Source organism: Eumetopias jubatus, unplaced genomic scaffold (genome assembly GCF_037043125.1).
Source record: "Eumetopias jubatus isolate StellerSeaLion01/CBP00866 unplaced genomic scaffold, mEumJub1_p1.0 scaffold_3, whole genome shotgun sequence".
Lineage (NCBI taxonomy): Eukaryota > Metazoa > Chordata > Mammalia > Carnivora > Otariidae > Eumetopias > Eumetopias jubatus.
The window spans coordinates 52,272,063-52,286,118 of record NW_028274809.1 but is presented as its reverse complement, the minus strand read 5'-3'; the positions used below and the strand labels follow the sequence as shown (position 1 = coordinate 52,286,118).

The window sequence follows — 14,056 nt, the reverse complement described above, 5'->3', positions numbered from 1 at the left end:
TTGCATCTCTACTACGTGAGAGTTGAAGATCAGTTGTCAGTCTTGCCTTCTGATACCTTCTCCAAACATGTTAAAACTCACTTCAGTACTTCTGTCTGTGAATCTTTCCTTGCTTAATTATATCTTATTTTCATCACTGCTATTATATTCATCGCTTTCTGAAAGGTTTTTTATGGAGAACTGTTTTCTTGAGAGATATTAATAAGTATTCTTTTGGAGGGGTAGGGAAAGAAATTTGTGGTCAGCTAAAGTTGGGTAATTCTGCTCACTCTATCCACCTTTTTCAGTGCACTTGAATGTATTAAATGTTCTAAGAAGTTTTTCAATAAAGAAACTAATTTTGCATCCAATGTTATCAATACATGCTCCAAAACTTATGTTACATTTGTTACGTATTACCACTGTGTTAAACTGCAAATTTCTTAGTAAATAAATCTCAATTTCTGTCATAACTCTCCTTAGTACCTGATTCAATACTGTGTATAATGTAACTAAACTTACATATTATAAACTAGACACCGTGTTAGGTCCTACAAGTTCAAAGATGAATAATTTTTGTAAAGATTTATGGAATAACAAGTAGCTTTCAATGAATAGTATGTTGCTGATATTTAGTGTTTATGGAATTATGGTAGCCTTGGAGTTTGATTTTCAATTCTAACTGCGACAGTATATGCTTTATTTCTCTGTCCCCATTTAAGAACCTGTTAATCTTTTCCCCCCTGTTGTTATTATGCAAAGACTTTTAAAGATATTTGAAAACCAAGGTAAAATTACCAAAATATTACACAGGGATTTATAATTTTGAATAAGTAAAATAAATTTACTTATTTTTTGGAATCTAAGATTTTTTTAAGTGAGAAATAGAAAATTTCTAACAATAGGAATCAGGGGATGGTGAAATATCCAAACAAGGCTTTAAAATAGCATTCCTAATGGGGCGCCTGGGTGGCTCAGTTGGTTAAGCGACTGCCTTCGGCTCAGGTCATGATCCTGGAGTCCCGGGATCGAGTCCCGCATCGGGCTCCCTGCTCAGCAGGGAGTCTGCTTCTCCCTCTGACCCTCTCCCCTCTCGTGCTCTCTCTCTCTCATTCTCTCTCTCTCAAATAAATAAATAAATAAAATCTTAAAAAAAAAAAATTTGTTAAAATAGCATTCCTAAAACTCTGATATCCCCAAAGCAGGAAGTGATAGGAGCTATAAATAATGGCAGGAAAAAGTGAATGAAATATTTTGTTTCATTGCTGGTTAGGATGTAGGAGTGCTTTTGTGATTATTGAGGGAGTTTGGGCTCAGTGGGTGGTGTACATCAGTGCTAATTTTTTTCTTTTTTAAGATTTTATTTATTTATTTGTCAGAGAGAGAGAGAAACAGAGAGCAAGCACAAGCAGGGGTAGGGACGGAGGGAGAAGCAGACTCCCCACTGAGCAGGCAGCCCGATGTGGGCCTCGATCCCAGGACCCCGGGATCATGACCTGAGCCGAAGGCAGCCGCTTAACTGACTGAGCCACCTGTCCCTTTTTTTTCCCCAAGATTTATTTATTTATTTTGAGAGTGGGTGGGAAGGGGTAGAAGGAGAGAATCTTTCAAGCAGACTCCCTGCTGAGCACAGAGCCCAAATGCTGGGCTCAGTCCCACAACCCATGGTATCATGACCTGAGCCAAAACTAAGAGTTGGGCACTCAACTGACTGAACCACCTAGGTGCCCCATCAGTGCTAATTTCTAATACTCAGAAGATTAATAGCTTTTGGACCCAAGAGGTAGACAGAGTTCAAAGGGACCCCTTATTACTCAAGAATTTGCAGTAGTGTTTGGAGTATTTAATCTGTTTGGAGCTAAAAGAATTATGGACACAAAAGAAATAGCTCTTGGTTATTTTGTAATTCAGTGAACACTAGTTGGATCTTTATTTGATGTCATCAATGTGTTAGGCTCAGTAGTGGTGGTGGTGGTTGTGGTGGTCATTAAAAATAAACAGTATATTCTGAAGAGAATATAATCTTCTGGGAGAGATGGAAAGCTTGATGATATATGGAAAGCTTCAAAATATGACATGATAGAGTACATAAAAAATGTTACTACCATGTGATTGAGGAAAACAACAAAATGTTCAAAAAGATCTTGAGGAGTGAACTGGTTTTGTTCTAATTCATTTAGGAGGATGAAGAGCTCCTAGATAAAATGTTAAGACACACAAAAAACAAAAACAAAATAAATAATAGTTTGACTAGGTGAAGGAAAACAAATATTAAGGTTAAAATCTTGGCAAGTGAATGCACATGTTATGTCACAGAGAAGAAGTTGAAGAAGAAACTACTTCTGGAGTCAGATAAGTGTCTTGTCATAAAATTTGAACTCTGACCTTTCCACGAAGCAGAACCTTCCCACATTCTACAGAATGATGGTGATCCTTGGCATTAGCCTTAGGGGAAAAAAACTGTGGTCTCCACGGCAAATCACAAGATATGTTAAGATTCTTACAACCCACCAACTTCTACATGCTTCTAATACACCAAGGAGAAAATGATACCACTGAGAAAAATATGTAGAATGTGTTTTTGTAAATTTTAATTCAAACAAATGGAACAGTTTAGGTTTACAGACAGAATTGAAGGAAAAAACTTCTTGCTTTTGAAAGTCAGGAGTTTGGAACAGAAAGATGAACAGGGAAGTGAAACACTGACTTCACAAATAATGCTGAAGAACATAACTTTTCTGATACCATTGCTTGTGATGAAAAACACATGGGTCTGTCAAGATGAGGAAACACCTCATTGTAGCATGCAGGGCTGTCAAGATGATCTCAGGGTGGAGGAGAAAATTTAAACTGAAATTTGAGACAGATTTGGCATAATTCGAAAAGCAAAAGGATGAAAGGTGCCAAGTATTTCTTAGGAAAAACTATGAGAAATTATTATTAGAGCCTCAGGTATCTATGCTCCAATTCCCCAAATAGAATCACTTACCAAAATAAGAAAAATATTTCAGAAGAATGCTACCACCTGGTTGTCCTTAAGGACTGTCCCTGCTTAGAATTTCTCCTTGCTGTCTACCACGGTTTGAGTCCCAATGCTTATGGATGCTAACATGGGCCTCTCGTGCCCTTTTTGGAAGGTCTCACTTAGACTTCTGCCCATGTCCTCTGGAACCATGATGAAGTTAGTTTCATTTCTTAGTCCTGGGTCTGCGTTGTTCCAGCATCTTCCTTTCTCAAACAGTTTAAGTTTTGCCAAGTCCAATGCCGGATTGTTCTTTTATTTCTGAATCAAACATATTAAGCAGGTGTGTATTTTAATAAAAACTTTAGAGAGATTCTTAACTACTAAGATCATACCTGTGATTTTGTGTCCTGTGTTAAAAACGTGTGTGATTAATTTAAAACTGAGACCACTAGATGTTTCTGTCTTTAAGGATAGTCCCTAGTAATCTGCTGGTGGCTAATTACTGGAAACAGTGTAAAGAAGATGTTTTCTGGTCTTTCCTAGGTGGTGAGGAGGGGAGTCCTTTGATCTGTGAAGGAAAGAGTATAGGAGCTGGTGGTTGTGGCAGACAGGGAATAGGGGAGGAGATATGAAAGAGGAGGGGGCGCCTGGGTGGCTCAGATGGTTAAGCGTCTGCCTTCGGCTCAGGTCATGATCCCAGAGTCCTGGGATCGAGTCCCGCATTGGGCTCCCTGCTCCTTGGGAGCCTGCTGCTCCCTCTGCCTCTCTCTCTCTCTCATGAATAAATAAATAAAATCTTTAAAAAAAAAAAAGGAGGAGGGACCGTTGTCTCCCTTTTTTTCTCCCACTCCCCAAACTAGAGTCAACCACATGCCTAATATTTAGATGTGCTCTTTGCCCACTACTACCCAAGCCAAACTCTCCTCTGGTCTGCCACTTAATCTCATTTCCACTCCAAATTGAAGTTTTCCAAAGAAACTATTAGTTTACTGAGATCAGATGTGTGTGTGCGTGTGTGTGTGTGAACAAAAGTTGGGAAAGATTTGTTAAATATTCTGTGGGTTCAAAAAGATATTTGTGGCAATGTATTCTAACTCAGATACAAGGACAAAGCTAAATTGTATATTTGTATTATAATTGTTACTTAAGTCAAAAGGTATGTAGGAATAGTGAAGTAAAAAAATATTTCACTAACATTTTAAATAATTTTAAAAGCCAGTGTTTAAAGGGCCCAATATAATAAAATGGGAAGTACTTTAGCCTTCTTGTATTTCTCCAATTAAAAGTAATTTGCAGATATTTAGAAAACAAAAGCTTTTAATGATTAAATTCATATCTTATCTATAAGAAATAGGTATGAAAGATGCCATGAAATTGTGTGTGTGTTTTTATAATGTCTTGGGTTAGATTATGCTAATGGCAGTATTTCCATTCAATCTAATATTTGGTTTTGATATTTACTCTTCACTTGCTGAGACAGAGTGGAGCAGGTGAGTCTGTTGATTGCTATGGAAATGTGAAATAATTTTCTTGTGGAGCTGAGACTTCTGATTTCTAGAAATCAAAGGTCTTAACTTTAAGTATTAACTTGAAAAGGGGCACAGGAAAAGGGCTAGTCTTTAAGCCCAAGATTTATATACAAAATATTATTAAATCAAATGCATCCATGGGCATATAGACCATTCAAAAAAGCTAAGTGAAACCTGATTGTCTAATCAGGAGAGACCATGTTATCAGAGATGTGGCAAAATAACACAGTTGTTAATTGTGTTGTGGTGCCATAGTCACAGCCCAGAGATAAAAGGAAGTTTAAGACAGTGCTTCTCAAACTTCAATGGTCATATCAATCAGCTGGGGATCTTACTGAAATGCAAATTCTGCTTTAACAGAATTGAGTAGGCCTTCAATTCTGCATTTCTAAAAGCTTTCAGGGAATGCCTATGCTCTTGGTCTTCAGACCACACCTCATAATGTGGATGAGAAATTGGGGTAAGTTTCATGATTCCACTCCGTTTTGCTGTACCTCCCTTCTCTCCAACAGTGGGCCGACCTTCCCATCTAAGCAAGTCAGAGTGAATTGTGGTACTAAAAGGATAAGGTGAGGCATAGTTTCTGTAACACTTTGCTGTAGATAAGTCAACTAAAAAGAAGTTACATATTCTTTACATATTAGCTTGCTAAGATCACTCCTGGGCCACAACAGAAATAGTAAGATTATTGGTAACATATGTACTCCGTGAGATTTTCTTGAGCTTTATGTTGTTTTGTTGATAGTTAGAGGTAGGAAAGTTGGAATTTTCTACCAAACTATGTACCTAGCACAAATATGTCCCTTAGTAATTTGAAAATAAGGAAAATTATTACTTGGATTGAAAAAAATAAGATGCATAGAATATAAATAAATAATTCAACACCACTGTAATTAAATGAATGCTTCCATTTCTTCTGGTAATTGGGTAGCTTATCACTTCTTACAAATCCATGTGCCACTTCCTCGATGGCAAGGACTGTACCTTGTGCCCTGGCTGTGCATTCTGGAGGGTGTTGGGCAGTTCAGCGTGCGCCAGAGCCTTTATCACATGCAGCCTTTTCTGCTTCTCACTCTGTATTCTACTGCTTTGTTTTGCAAACAAGATGCCTGAGTAGAAAGCCTGTCGTGCAAAAGCTGTAGTTCAGGGTGCACTTGTTTTGCATGTGCAGGGGTTTTCACTTCCTGAGGATCATTTGTTTTGAGGTGACTCTCGTTCTGTTTACTTTTACAGAGAGCCTTGTCTAGCGTTTGAAAAGGATCTTGACAAGAGCTCTTGAATGATTCTCTGGGAACAAATTATGTCACTTTTCAGATTGTAAACATCTGCCAAATTATTGTTAAAATTTGGGGATGAGTTGATTATACTCTTCTGTCTTGAATATGTTTGAAACTCTGCATAAGCAAAATATGAAAGAAATAGGGACTCAGACAAGGGAAAACACTATTTATCAGGTCAAGGTTGTGTAAGAATAGGGAACCCAAAATGGACACAAAGACATGCATTTATATATCCATTTCATATGTATGTCCTTTGATAGAACTGTGAATTCAAAATTTTACAAAAAGATTTATTTGATTAATTATTTCTAGAGATTAAAAAGGGTCAACTCTTTAAAAGCTTATTACTATCTTAATCTACTCAACTAGGTTACAAAGGATCCAGTGTAAGAAGATATTTTAAAAGGCTACAGTGGGAGGGCCTGGGTGGTGTCGTCGACTGGTTAATCCTCCGACTCTTGGTTTTGGCTTAGGTCCTGAACTCAGGGTTGTGAGAATGAGCCCCGCATGGGGCTCCACACTCAGTGGGGAGTCTGCTGAAGTTTCTCTCTCCCTCTTCTGCCCCTACCATTACCACCTCCACCCCCACACTCTCTTCCACTCTCTCTCTAAAATAGATAAATCAATCTTAAAAAAAACACAGAGGCTATAGTGCCTAATGAAAGTTCCCTGCTCATGATCAGGATAGAGAATAAAGCTTCAAGTTTGGTGGTTATATGGGTCCATTTGTTGTCTCAGTAGTGCTCACTTACTGAACTTGATTTGTCATGTCAAATATTAGTTACTAAGAAACACTGTATGAGAATCTGGACTGATTAGTGCAAAACTAATCCTGCGGTTAGTGAAACAACTTGAAGTAAATCAGATTAGTCATTCATGCACTTGTTTGAGCAACAAACATTAACTACAAGCATATTTTGTACAAGACATTATTCTAATAACTACAGGAGAAACAAGTTATATTAGGTTTGTTTTTTCTCCAGTATCTTGCAGTTTAGTTAAGAAGATTTGATTTATGTATTTAACTGTAACACAAAGAATCTGCAGTAAGTTCTACCAGAAAGGTATAAATGAAGGTCTAATGAAGTTAGCGGGTAGATAGGCAGAGTACTTTTGTCTAAGAAGGTTGTCCTGTAGATGATGAGTTAATAAAAGAGTCTTCATGTTAAAAAAAACTTCTAGATAGGTCAGTGTGAGAAATGTTATTTTCTGACTTGAAAATATCCTAGCCCTTTAGGCTTTACTTATTTAGATAGACATTTATAAACATAAGCAAGTCAAAACTGTGATTTAACATTTTAGTACCAGGTTAGTTATAACCTATTGAATATACAAATAATACAAATAAAGTTACAGACCAGATTGTAGTATGATTCAGATTTTATAACAGTTCATGTGTATATTCATGTCCACCTATACATGCCTATCTAGATTTGGAAAATTTGGGGCAAGAAGTACACCAAACTCTAAGAGTCATTAAGTCTAGGGGATAGAGTTGGATGAGTGGAATAGGGAGAAAATTTTACTTCTTAGGTGAACTTTGGGAGAGTTTTGCTTTTTCTTTCTCTTTGGTACTTTTCAAATTAAGAAGTTATTTCAGTTCTCATATAGAAAGAATCTTTGAAAAGGATCAAGTCCATGTCTCTGTCTTTAGGTAAAATGGTAAAATCATGTCTTGCCCATCCCACAGGTGAGGAGAGCTAGGCCTTTTCTTATTTTAGGTTTTAGATTTTTCCTTTTTATGTAAACAAAGCACTGCAGTGTGATTGAATATTGTGGCTTATATAACAATACTAGGAGGAAAATACACCACAATTAAAACTGTGTTTGTGTGAGACAGGAAAGGTAATGGGTGATCTATTTTCTTTTCCTTATATTCCAAATTTTCTGTAATATGATTTTTTGATGTTTTGATTAATATTAATTTAAAGAATAAAACAAAAAGTTATCTAAAATACATTGGCTTATGTAATGACATGCATGTCAATTTAAGACCATTAAAGGATTAAATTTACAATGCATTTTGAAACTGTCACAAGAAGATTACAATTAGATATGTCTTATTTCTAAAGTATAAATCAGTGAGATAACATCATTTGTAAGTGATACCATATGTGAATCATTAACAAGTTAATGATCGCCAGCTTCAAGGATACTCTTGCTTTTCTAATGTTGCATTCACATTAAAAACATAACACACAAAAGGAGAATATTTCGCAAACATCTGCTAAAAGTGTCAGGATGTTTGGCTATTTTTTCCCTAAAAGTCAATATTATAAGTAGTGTTGTAACATTTCAGATATCAAGATGTTTACTAGGAAGTGTTCGTCATGCATTTTTCCCTCTTAGCTATGTGGCAGCTCCACATAATGGAAAGGCCACCGACGCTGCTTTTAGACCCAGGTCCACCACATGCGAACCATGGGGAGCGTCATTGTTGGGTGTCCCTTAAGCTCTCTCGCCATCAGTATCTTTGTTTGTTAAAAAAAAAAAAAAAAAGGAAATAAGAGAAAAAAATGATTCTTTTCTTCCCTTGGTGGATATTATATCTGCTATATTTTGTCTAAGAAACCACATGCCTCCAGTTGGGTGGGTGGAAGTGGGTGGGGTTCTTAGAGTGAGGGGAATGGTTGGGGGTCAGCAGGGCTGGTTTCATGGGCACGTGACCAGTGCAGTCACACAGAGCTCCATGTTCAGCAGGGTCTCCCACTTGATTTTGGGTTCTATGGTCATCATTCTAAAATTCTTAGTTATTTTATCTTAATTTTGTGATTTATAAGTCAAGTTGGATATGACACTGGAGAAGGACTGGGGTCTCCCAGCTGACTCCCTGCCATCCCAAGGTGGCTCTTAGCTGCTGGCTCCTTTGCCCCCTGGACCCTGACTGGCCCCCTGGGTCCTCCTCCTTCTGCAGGGTCCAGGGCACAGGTGAGGAGAGCTGGGCTTGGTGCATTGCACATGTAGGGGTAAGCCTTTTACCCACTCCCAATCCAGGTAACTAGTACAACCCACATCTCTTGGGCTGGGGTATTGAGCTTGTAAGAGGGAACATGACTGGTTGAGTACTCCTGTCTGCAACTAAGACACCATGTGTGTGTTGGGTGGCTGGTATGAGGGGATACCTGGCAGCGGATAAGCTGTCCACACGGAGATGTGTGCACATTCCATGTGATGGGTGAGGCCCTGGCTCTGTAAGCCACTGAGCTGGCCAGATCATTCCTCAGCCCAGGGGCGCTAACATTGAATAGTAAGCAAGCAAGAAAGAAGGATAGAAGAGAGGGAAGAAAGAAAGGAAGGAAGGAAGGAAGGAAAGGAAGGAAGGAAGGAAGGAAGGAAGGAAGGAAGGAAGGAAAGAAGGAAGGAAGGAAGGAAGGAAAAAATAGAAAAAAAAAGAGAAAAACAAAAACCCAGAGAGAGTTACCATGAATGAAAGGTAAAGTCTTTCTATTTTAGTGTCTGTGATGACACTTTGTACCTGCTTTTTGAACCACAGACCCCACATTTTCATTTTGCGCCAGGCCCTGCCAATTATTTAGTCTGTTCTGTGTGTCAAGGTGTGTATGAGGTTGCTGAAAAGATTGGATGAGGTAAGATAGAGTAAGCATCTCACAAAGGGTCTGGTACATAGTAGGTCTTCGCTAAGTAGAAGGATTAGGAAGTAAGTTGTGTGCCTTCAAAATAAAAAAGGTTAGGAAGGAAATTCTGGAAGGGACAAATAATCCTACCAAAATCACGAGTGAGGAATCCTTCCATTTTGCTTTCCCTCCTCTTTCCCTATCTTCAGTACGGGTGGCTATTTCTAGGGCACGGCTCGCTCCTTTCATAATAGAGATTTTTTTGAGGACTCATTCTGCAAGTTTTTGGTGTCATTATTTGGAAAGTGGTTTGCAATGCAAGAGGCCATTTCTAGAGCCGTGTGAGGAAGAATGATTGGCTGAACACAGCATGTGTGGTGCCGGTCCATCCAGTCACCGGAGCAGTATTTTGATATGGGTTAAAAGGTAGCCTGGGGGGTGGCAGAGCTGGAAGGCCTTAGAGAACCTTTGCCTGAGCCCCTCCTCTCCCAAGTTGATTTGTTCTCCGTCTCCGTATGTGTGTCTGAACTTCAAAACGGAGCATCGCAAAAGCAGCATGAACCTGTTAAATGTTGTAGACTCTCAGCAAGAGAAAAAAATCATCGTAGCCTCTGCGACAGGAAAGTGCCCTGTTTGTTTTTGTGTCTTAAGAATAGTAGTTTATCAAAAAGGAGTTTACGTAGCTTGCTGAGAAACATTTTCCAGAGTATTAAGTCTCTGTTTTCTCTTTGTCTTATTTTTACCTTTGCCACTAACCCATGAGCAGTAGAACTCCAGAACCTTATAAAGTCTTATGGCCAATAAAATAATTCATGAATGTAATACGTTTGGTCGGGGGAAATCTATTTTTATCCATTACATGGTACATGGAGTGCCCCATACTTTCTTCCAAGTAACTTTTGGAGGCTATCTGGTGAAATAATTCACTATGACTAGCAGTTATTTTCTGGAGACTGCTATTGTTTTGACATGGAGAGCATTGAAAACATATGGTCTTTCATGTCTCTTGCCTTGTGCTTTCCTTAAAAATGTTTATATTTGCTTGTGGTAAAATGCATTAAGTTTCATAATCCTGAACAACCTTCTGGTACGCAGATTCACTTTCAAGCCGTGCAACTGGAGAAACAGAAGTTTTTACAAAAAGATGAGATTTTCTTATGTAGCTGTGCATTTTATACAACACAGGTGCCAAATTTTATTTTATTTTTTTCTAATGTTCAAATTCCAAAGCAACTGCTAGGGTAAATTATCTCTGGGCCGCCTTCTCGATAGCTAACATTCTTCCAGAATCAATGTAAGTTTGGCCAGAATTTGTCAGCCTGAAAGACATGGCAAGGTCTGTGCTCATTTAACCTCAGAATGTGGCTTCTACACTGTTCATTGACCCTTGTGATTATGACAATAAATGTTTCCTGTGCATATGGTGGAATGAGATGGCTTGATTGAAAGCTTTCCCTTGATACAAGATGACTATAAAAAGTACATTTTCTTCATACACTATGATAAATCGACTGGGCATTATTGCTAGTGCTATTTCATTTATGTCCAGAATCAATAATCTGTCTTTGTCCTTAGCATTTGCCATTTTTAAGTCAAGGAAATAAGAGGTAGTTTTGGCTGTGCTCATTAGCAATGGAAATCCAGAGCAAAATTTGAAGGCATCTAAAATATACATATTTAGAAAGGAGATGGTTTTCAGGTTTGCTGAAATTAAATCTCAATTAGAGATTGCATGCTAGTTGGTCAAGCTTTATATTTTGATTTATTTTGTTATATGCATTATAATGTAATGGACTGTATACCATCTTTTTAAGGCATATGCATACCTTTGCTTTCCTGACCTTTGTTTTCAGTTGATGGCAAGTTCAGTCTAAAATGTTTGTTGGGGCTAAATTTCAAGTAGTTTTATCATACTGCTGATAGACTTTGTACCAAACTAGAATTCTGAGGCCCATTATAAGTTTGAAAAATACCTTAGCGTGTTCAGTATGGAAAGTCTGCAACTTTTTTTTCAAAGCTCCTTTATAATATGTACATAATAAAATATTCTAGTTATGTTTTAATTTATCAATTTATTAGAATTGTGTCTCTTTTAAAGAACTTCAGTGTACCAAAGAAAAATTGGAAGAGACAATCCCTTGCTCCCAAGTTTATGGCAACACCAGTTAAAATATCAGAGTAATTATAATGCCCAAAAGCTCATTTTATAATGAATGTGGTTTTCCAAAGCATACAATTTTCTGGTACTTTGGGCCAATTTTCAAAGAAAAATTATTTAATCTTTATTTGAGGTATTAGTTAAAGGAAAAACAGCTTGACACTAAGCACTTTGGAATTCATTCAAGACTCAAATTGTTAAAAGTGATTCAATCTGTTCACCGTCTTGGGTTTTTCAGAGATTATCCACCTGTGGTAAATTCAAAAACCAGAGAAAACTGTATTGTTAGAACATTTTCCAATTGGCCCATCAAGTACTTTATGGAGATTTCTTGTCTGGAAAAGATGGGCATGACATGCACCATTTGTTCTATTTGCTTTGAGAAGATAATAATGGCAAAAAGAAAACACACAAAACCCAAAAAACAAAAAAACAAAACCCTGCAATATTCTTAAAGTTGTACAGATATTCCCATATGGACAGCACATGAATTTTCAAGATGAAGGCACTTTGAAAGGGATTTTGACTCTATGGAAGTTACATGAGCATTGGGATGGGAAAATCAGGCCAATCCTTATTAGTATGATTAAACCATTCTTACACAGGCCTTACTTAGAATAGAAACAAGTCATCCAGAGCCTGACTGAGGTGAGGTAATGAATATAATAAGCTACGGAAGCAAGAGAAATCAGGGTGCTGCCAAGTGTTTGAGTTTGATTAGTATTAGAATGAGAAAGCTCTGATTTTGAAGGGAGTATTCAGTAGCATCAGTATTTTCAGACACTAAAAATTCTGACAAGCACTGTGTGACCCAGGCCAAGAGGCTGAGAGTAACTTTGATTATCCAGTTTCATTGTGAGCATTTTATTCAAGGAAGAACCACTAGAACTTGTGAAAGGTACCTACCACGAAGTTGTCAGAAATAGTATAATTCTGTCTGATAAATTCTCGATATTCTGAATATATTCACTGTGATCTGTTTGGCATGCGTTGTGATCTCTCTAAGCAGTCCTTGCCCATCTCGAGCCAATGAAATGTTTTGTGTTTTGAATGTATTTCTGTTTTTGCAGTCAGATTCAGCCAGTGGAACAGATTTCTGAGTCTGATATTGAATGGTTTCAGTTTGGAGTTTTGCAGACTGGGAACATTTTTGTAGTGAAAGCCACAGTGAAACAGAGCTTTGCCCTGTGAACGTATATTTGAAAATCAGTCAAACTTTGATTTAGGTCAAGTATTTCAAAATAAATTCTTTAGCTTTAAAGTTATAAAAATTATAAAAATATTGTTGAGAAATATTTTTTTCTTACTACAAATCACCTTTTAGTATATGACGATAAACAGAATTCAGTCACAAAAGAACAATCAATGTATCTTTTGAAGAAAAACAGTTCTGATGATTTTATTTTGTTTTATTTAGATCTGTCCCAGCTGAATCCAGATAATATGTGAGGAAGCTAGAGACTGGGCCCCCTAACCCGTGCTGCCCTCCCTCTAACAATGTTTGGTCAAAAACTATAACCAAGTGATTGAAACAGATTATATATCCTAATCTGAGGCGCTTTTGAGTTTTGTTTTGGAGAAACTCTGCAGCACTGCCTTTTGCCTGAATAAGGGAATTTGACAAACCCAGCCAAGTCCAGGTAGATGCTGGCCTCTGGTGAGGAACTAGAAGGAGGCTAAGGGTCTACCTGGACTGTGTGCAGGGAGAAGCTAAACGAGGTCCCCTGTGATTCTCTTGGCCAGTTAGAAATTCTTCAAAAACAAATCTTGTTTCTAGGAAGTGATCTCTAGGCTAACCTACTGAGAAGCCTTGGAAAATTGCCTTCGTCTAATGGCTCCATATTATTAGTCATTCTGGAACCTAATACTGGGGGAAATTAGCAAAAATCAAGGTTTTCTGTGAAGCAGATGAAAGAAGCTCTTTTATTCATCCCAAACATACAATTTAGAGACGTGTAAAAAAAAAAGATGGAAGAATAACACAATATATATTGGAGAATCCATTTCTAGACAATGTCGTAAATTGTCAGACCTGGAAAGTTCTCAAAACTAGAAGTCATTTAGTCAAACCCCTTCACCTCCTTTTCTTATACCTTAAGTAAACTGAGGACTGGGCTGATTCAGTGACATAATTGCCAAGGCTTCTTTATGTGACAAGCTACAGAAGTAGGTGCCTACATGGTATACTAAAACTTAAATTCCAATTTTCCTGCCTAATGATCTAGAGGGTATTTCTTTCTTATAGACCCTATAAAAAGACATGCCATAACCAACCATTACTGTACGCCCTTGACACATGACATCTCCTGATTTCCTAAATTAACAAGTGAATGTTTATGCAACTTACCACATTTTAACAATATTTTCAGCTTCTAATAAAGTTTTTTCTCTTGCTAAGTGAATAACTTGTACTCTGGAGTATAGGTGAAGACTTTTCTTCAGTTGCTTTAACTTGCTTCTATATGAAATGTTCGTATTAATCCAAGACACTAAGTCACTGCTGAATTGAACATTCTAAACTTGCAGACAACCTTTCACTAGAGCCTACTTTCATTGGCTTCTCTGCTTCT

General features: G+C 37.6%; 1 long non-coding RNA gene across 3 annotated transcripts in view; it reads left to right on the top strand.

Annotated features, from left to right (window-relative positions):
• LOC148164691 (uncharacterized) overlaps positions 1-14,056 on the top strand; it is a 231,956-nt gene that overhangs the window by 54,045 nt on the left and 163,855 nt on the right. The gene's annotated exons all lie outside the window — the stretch shown is intronic.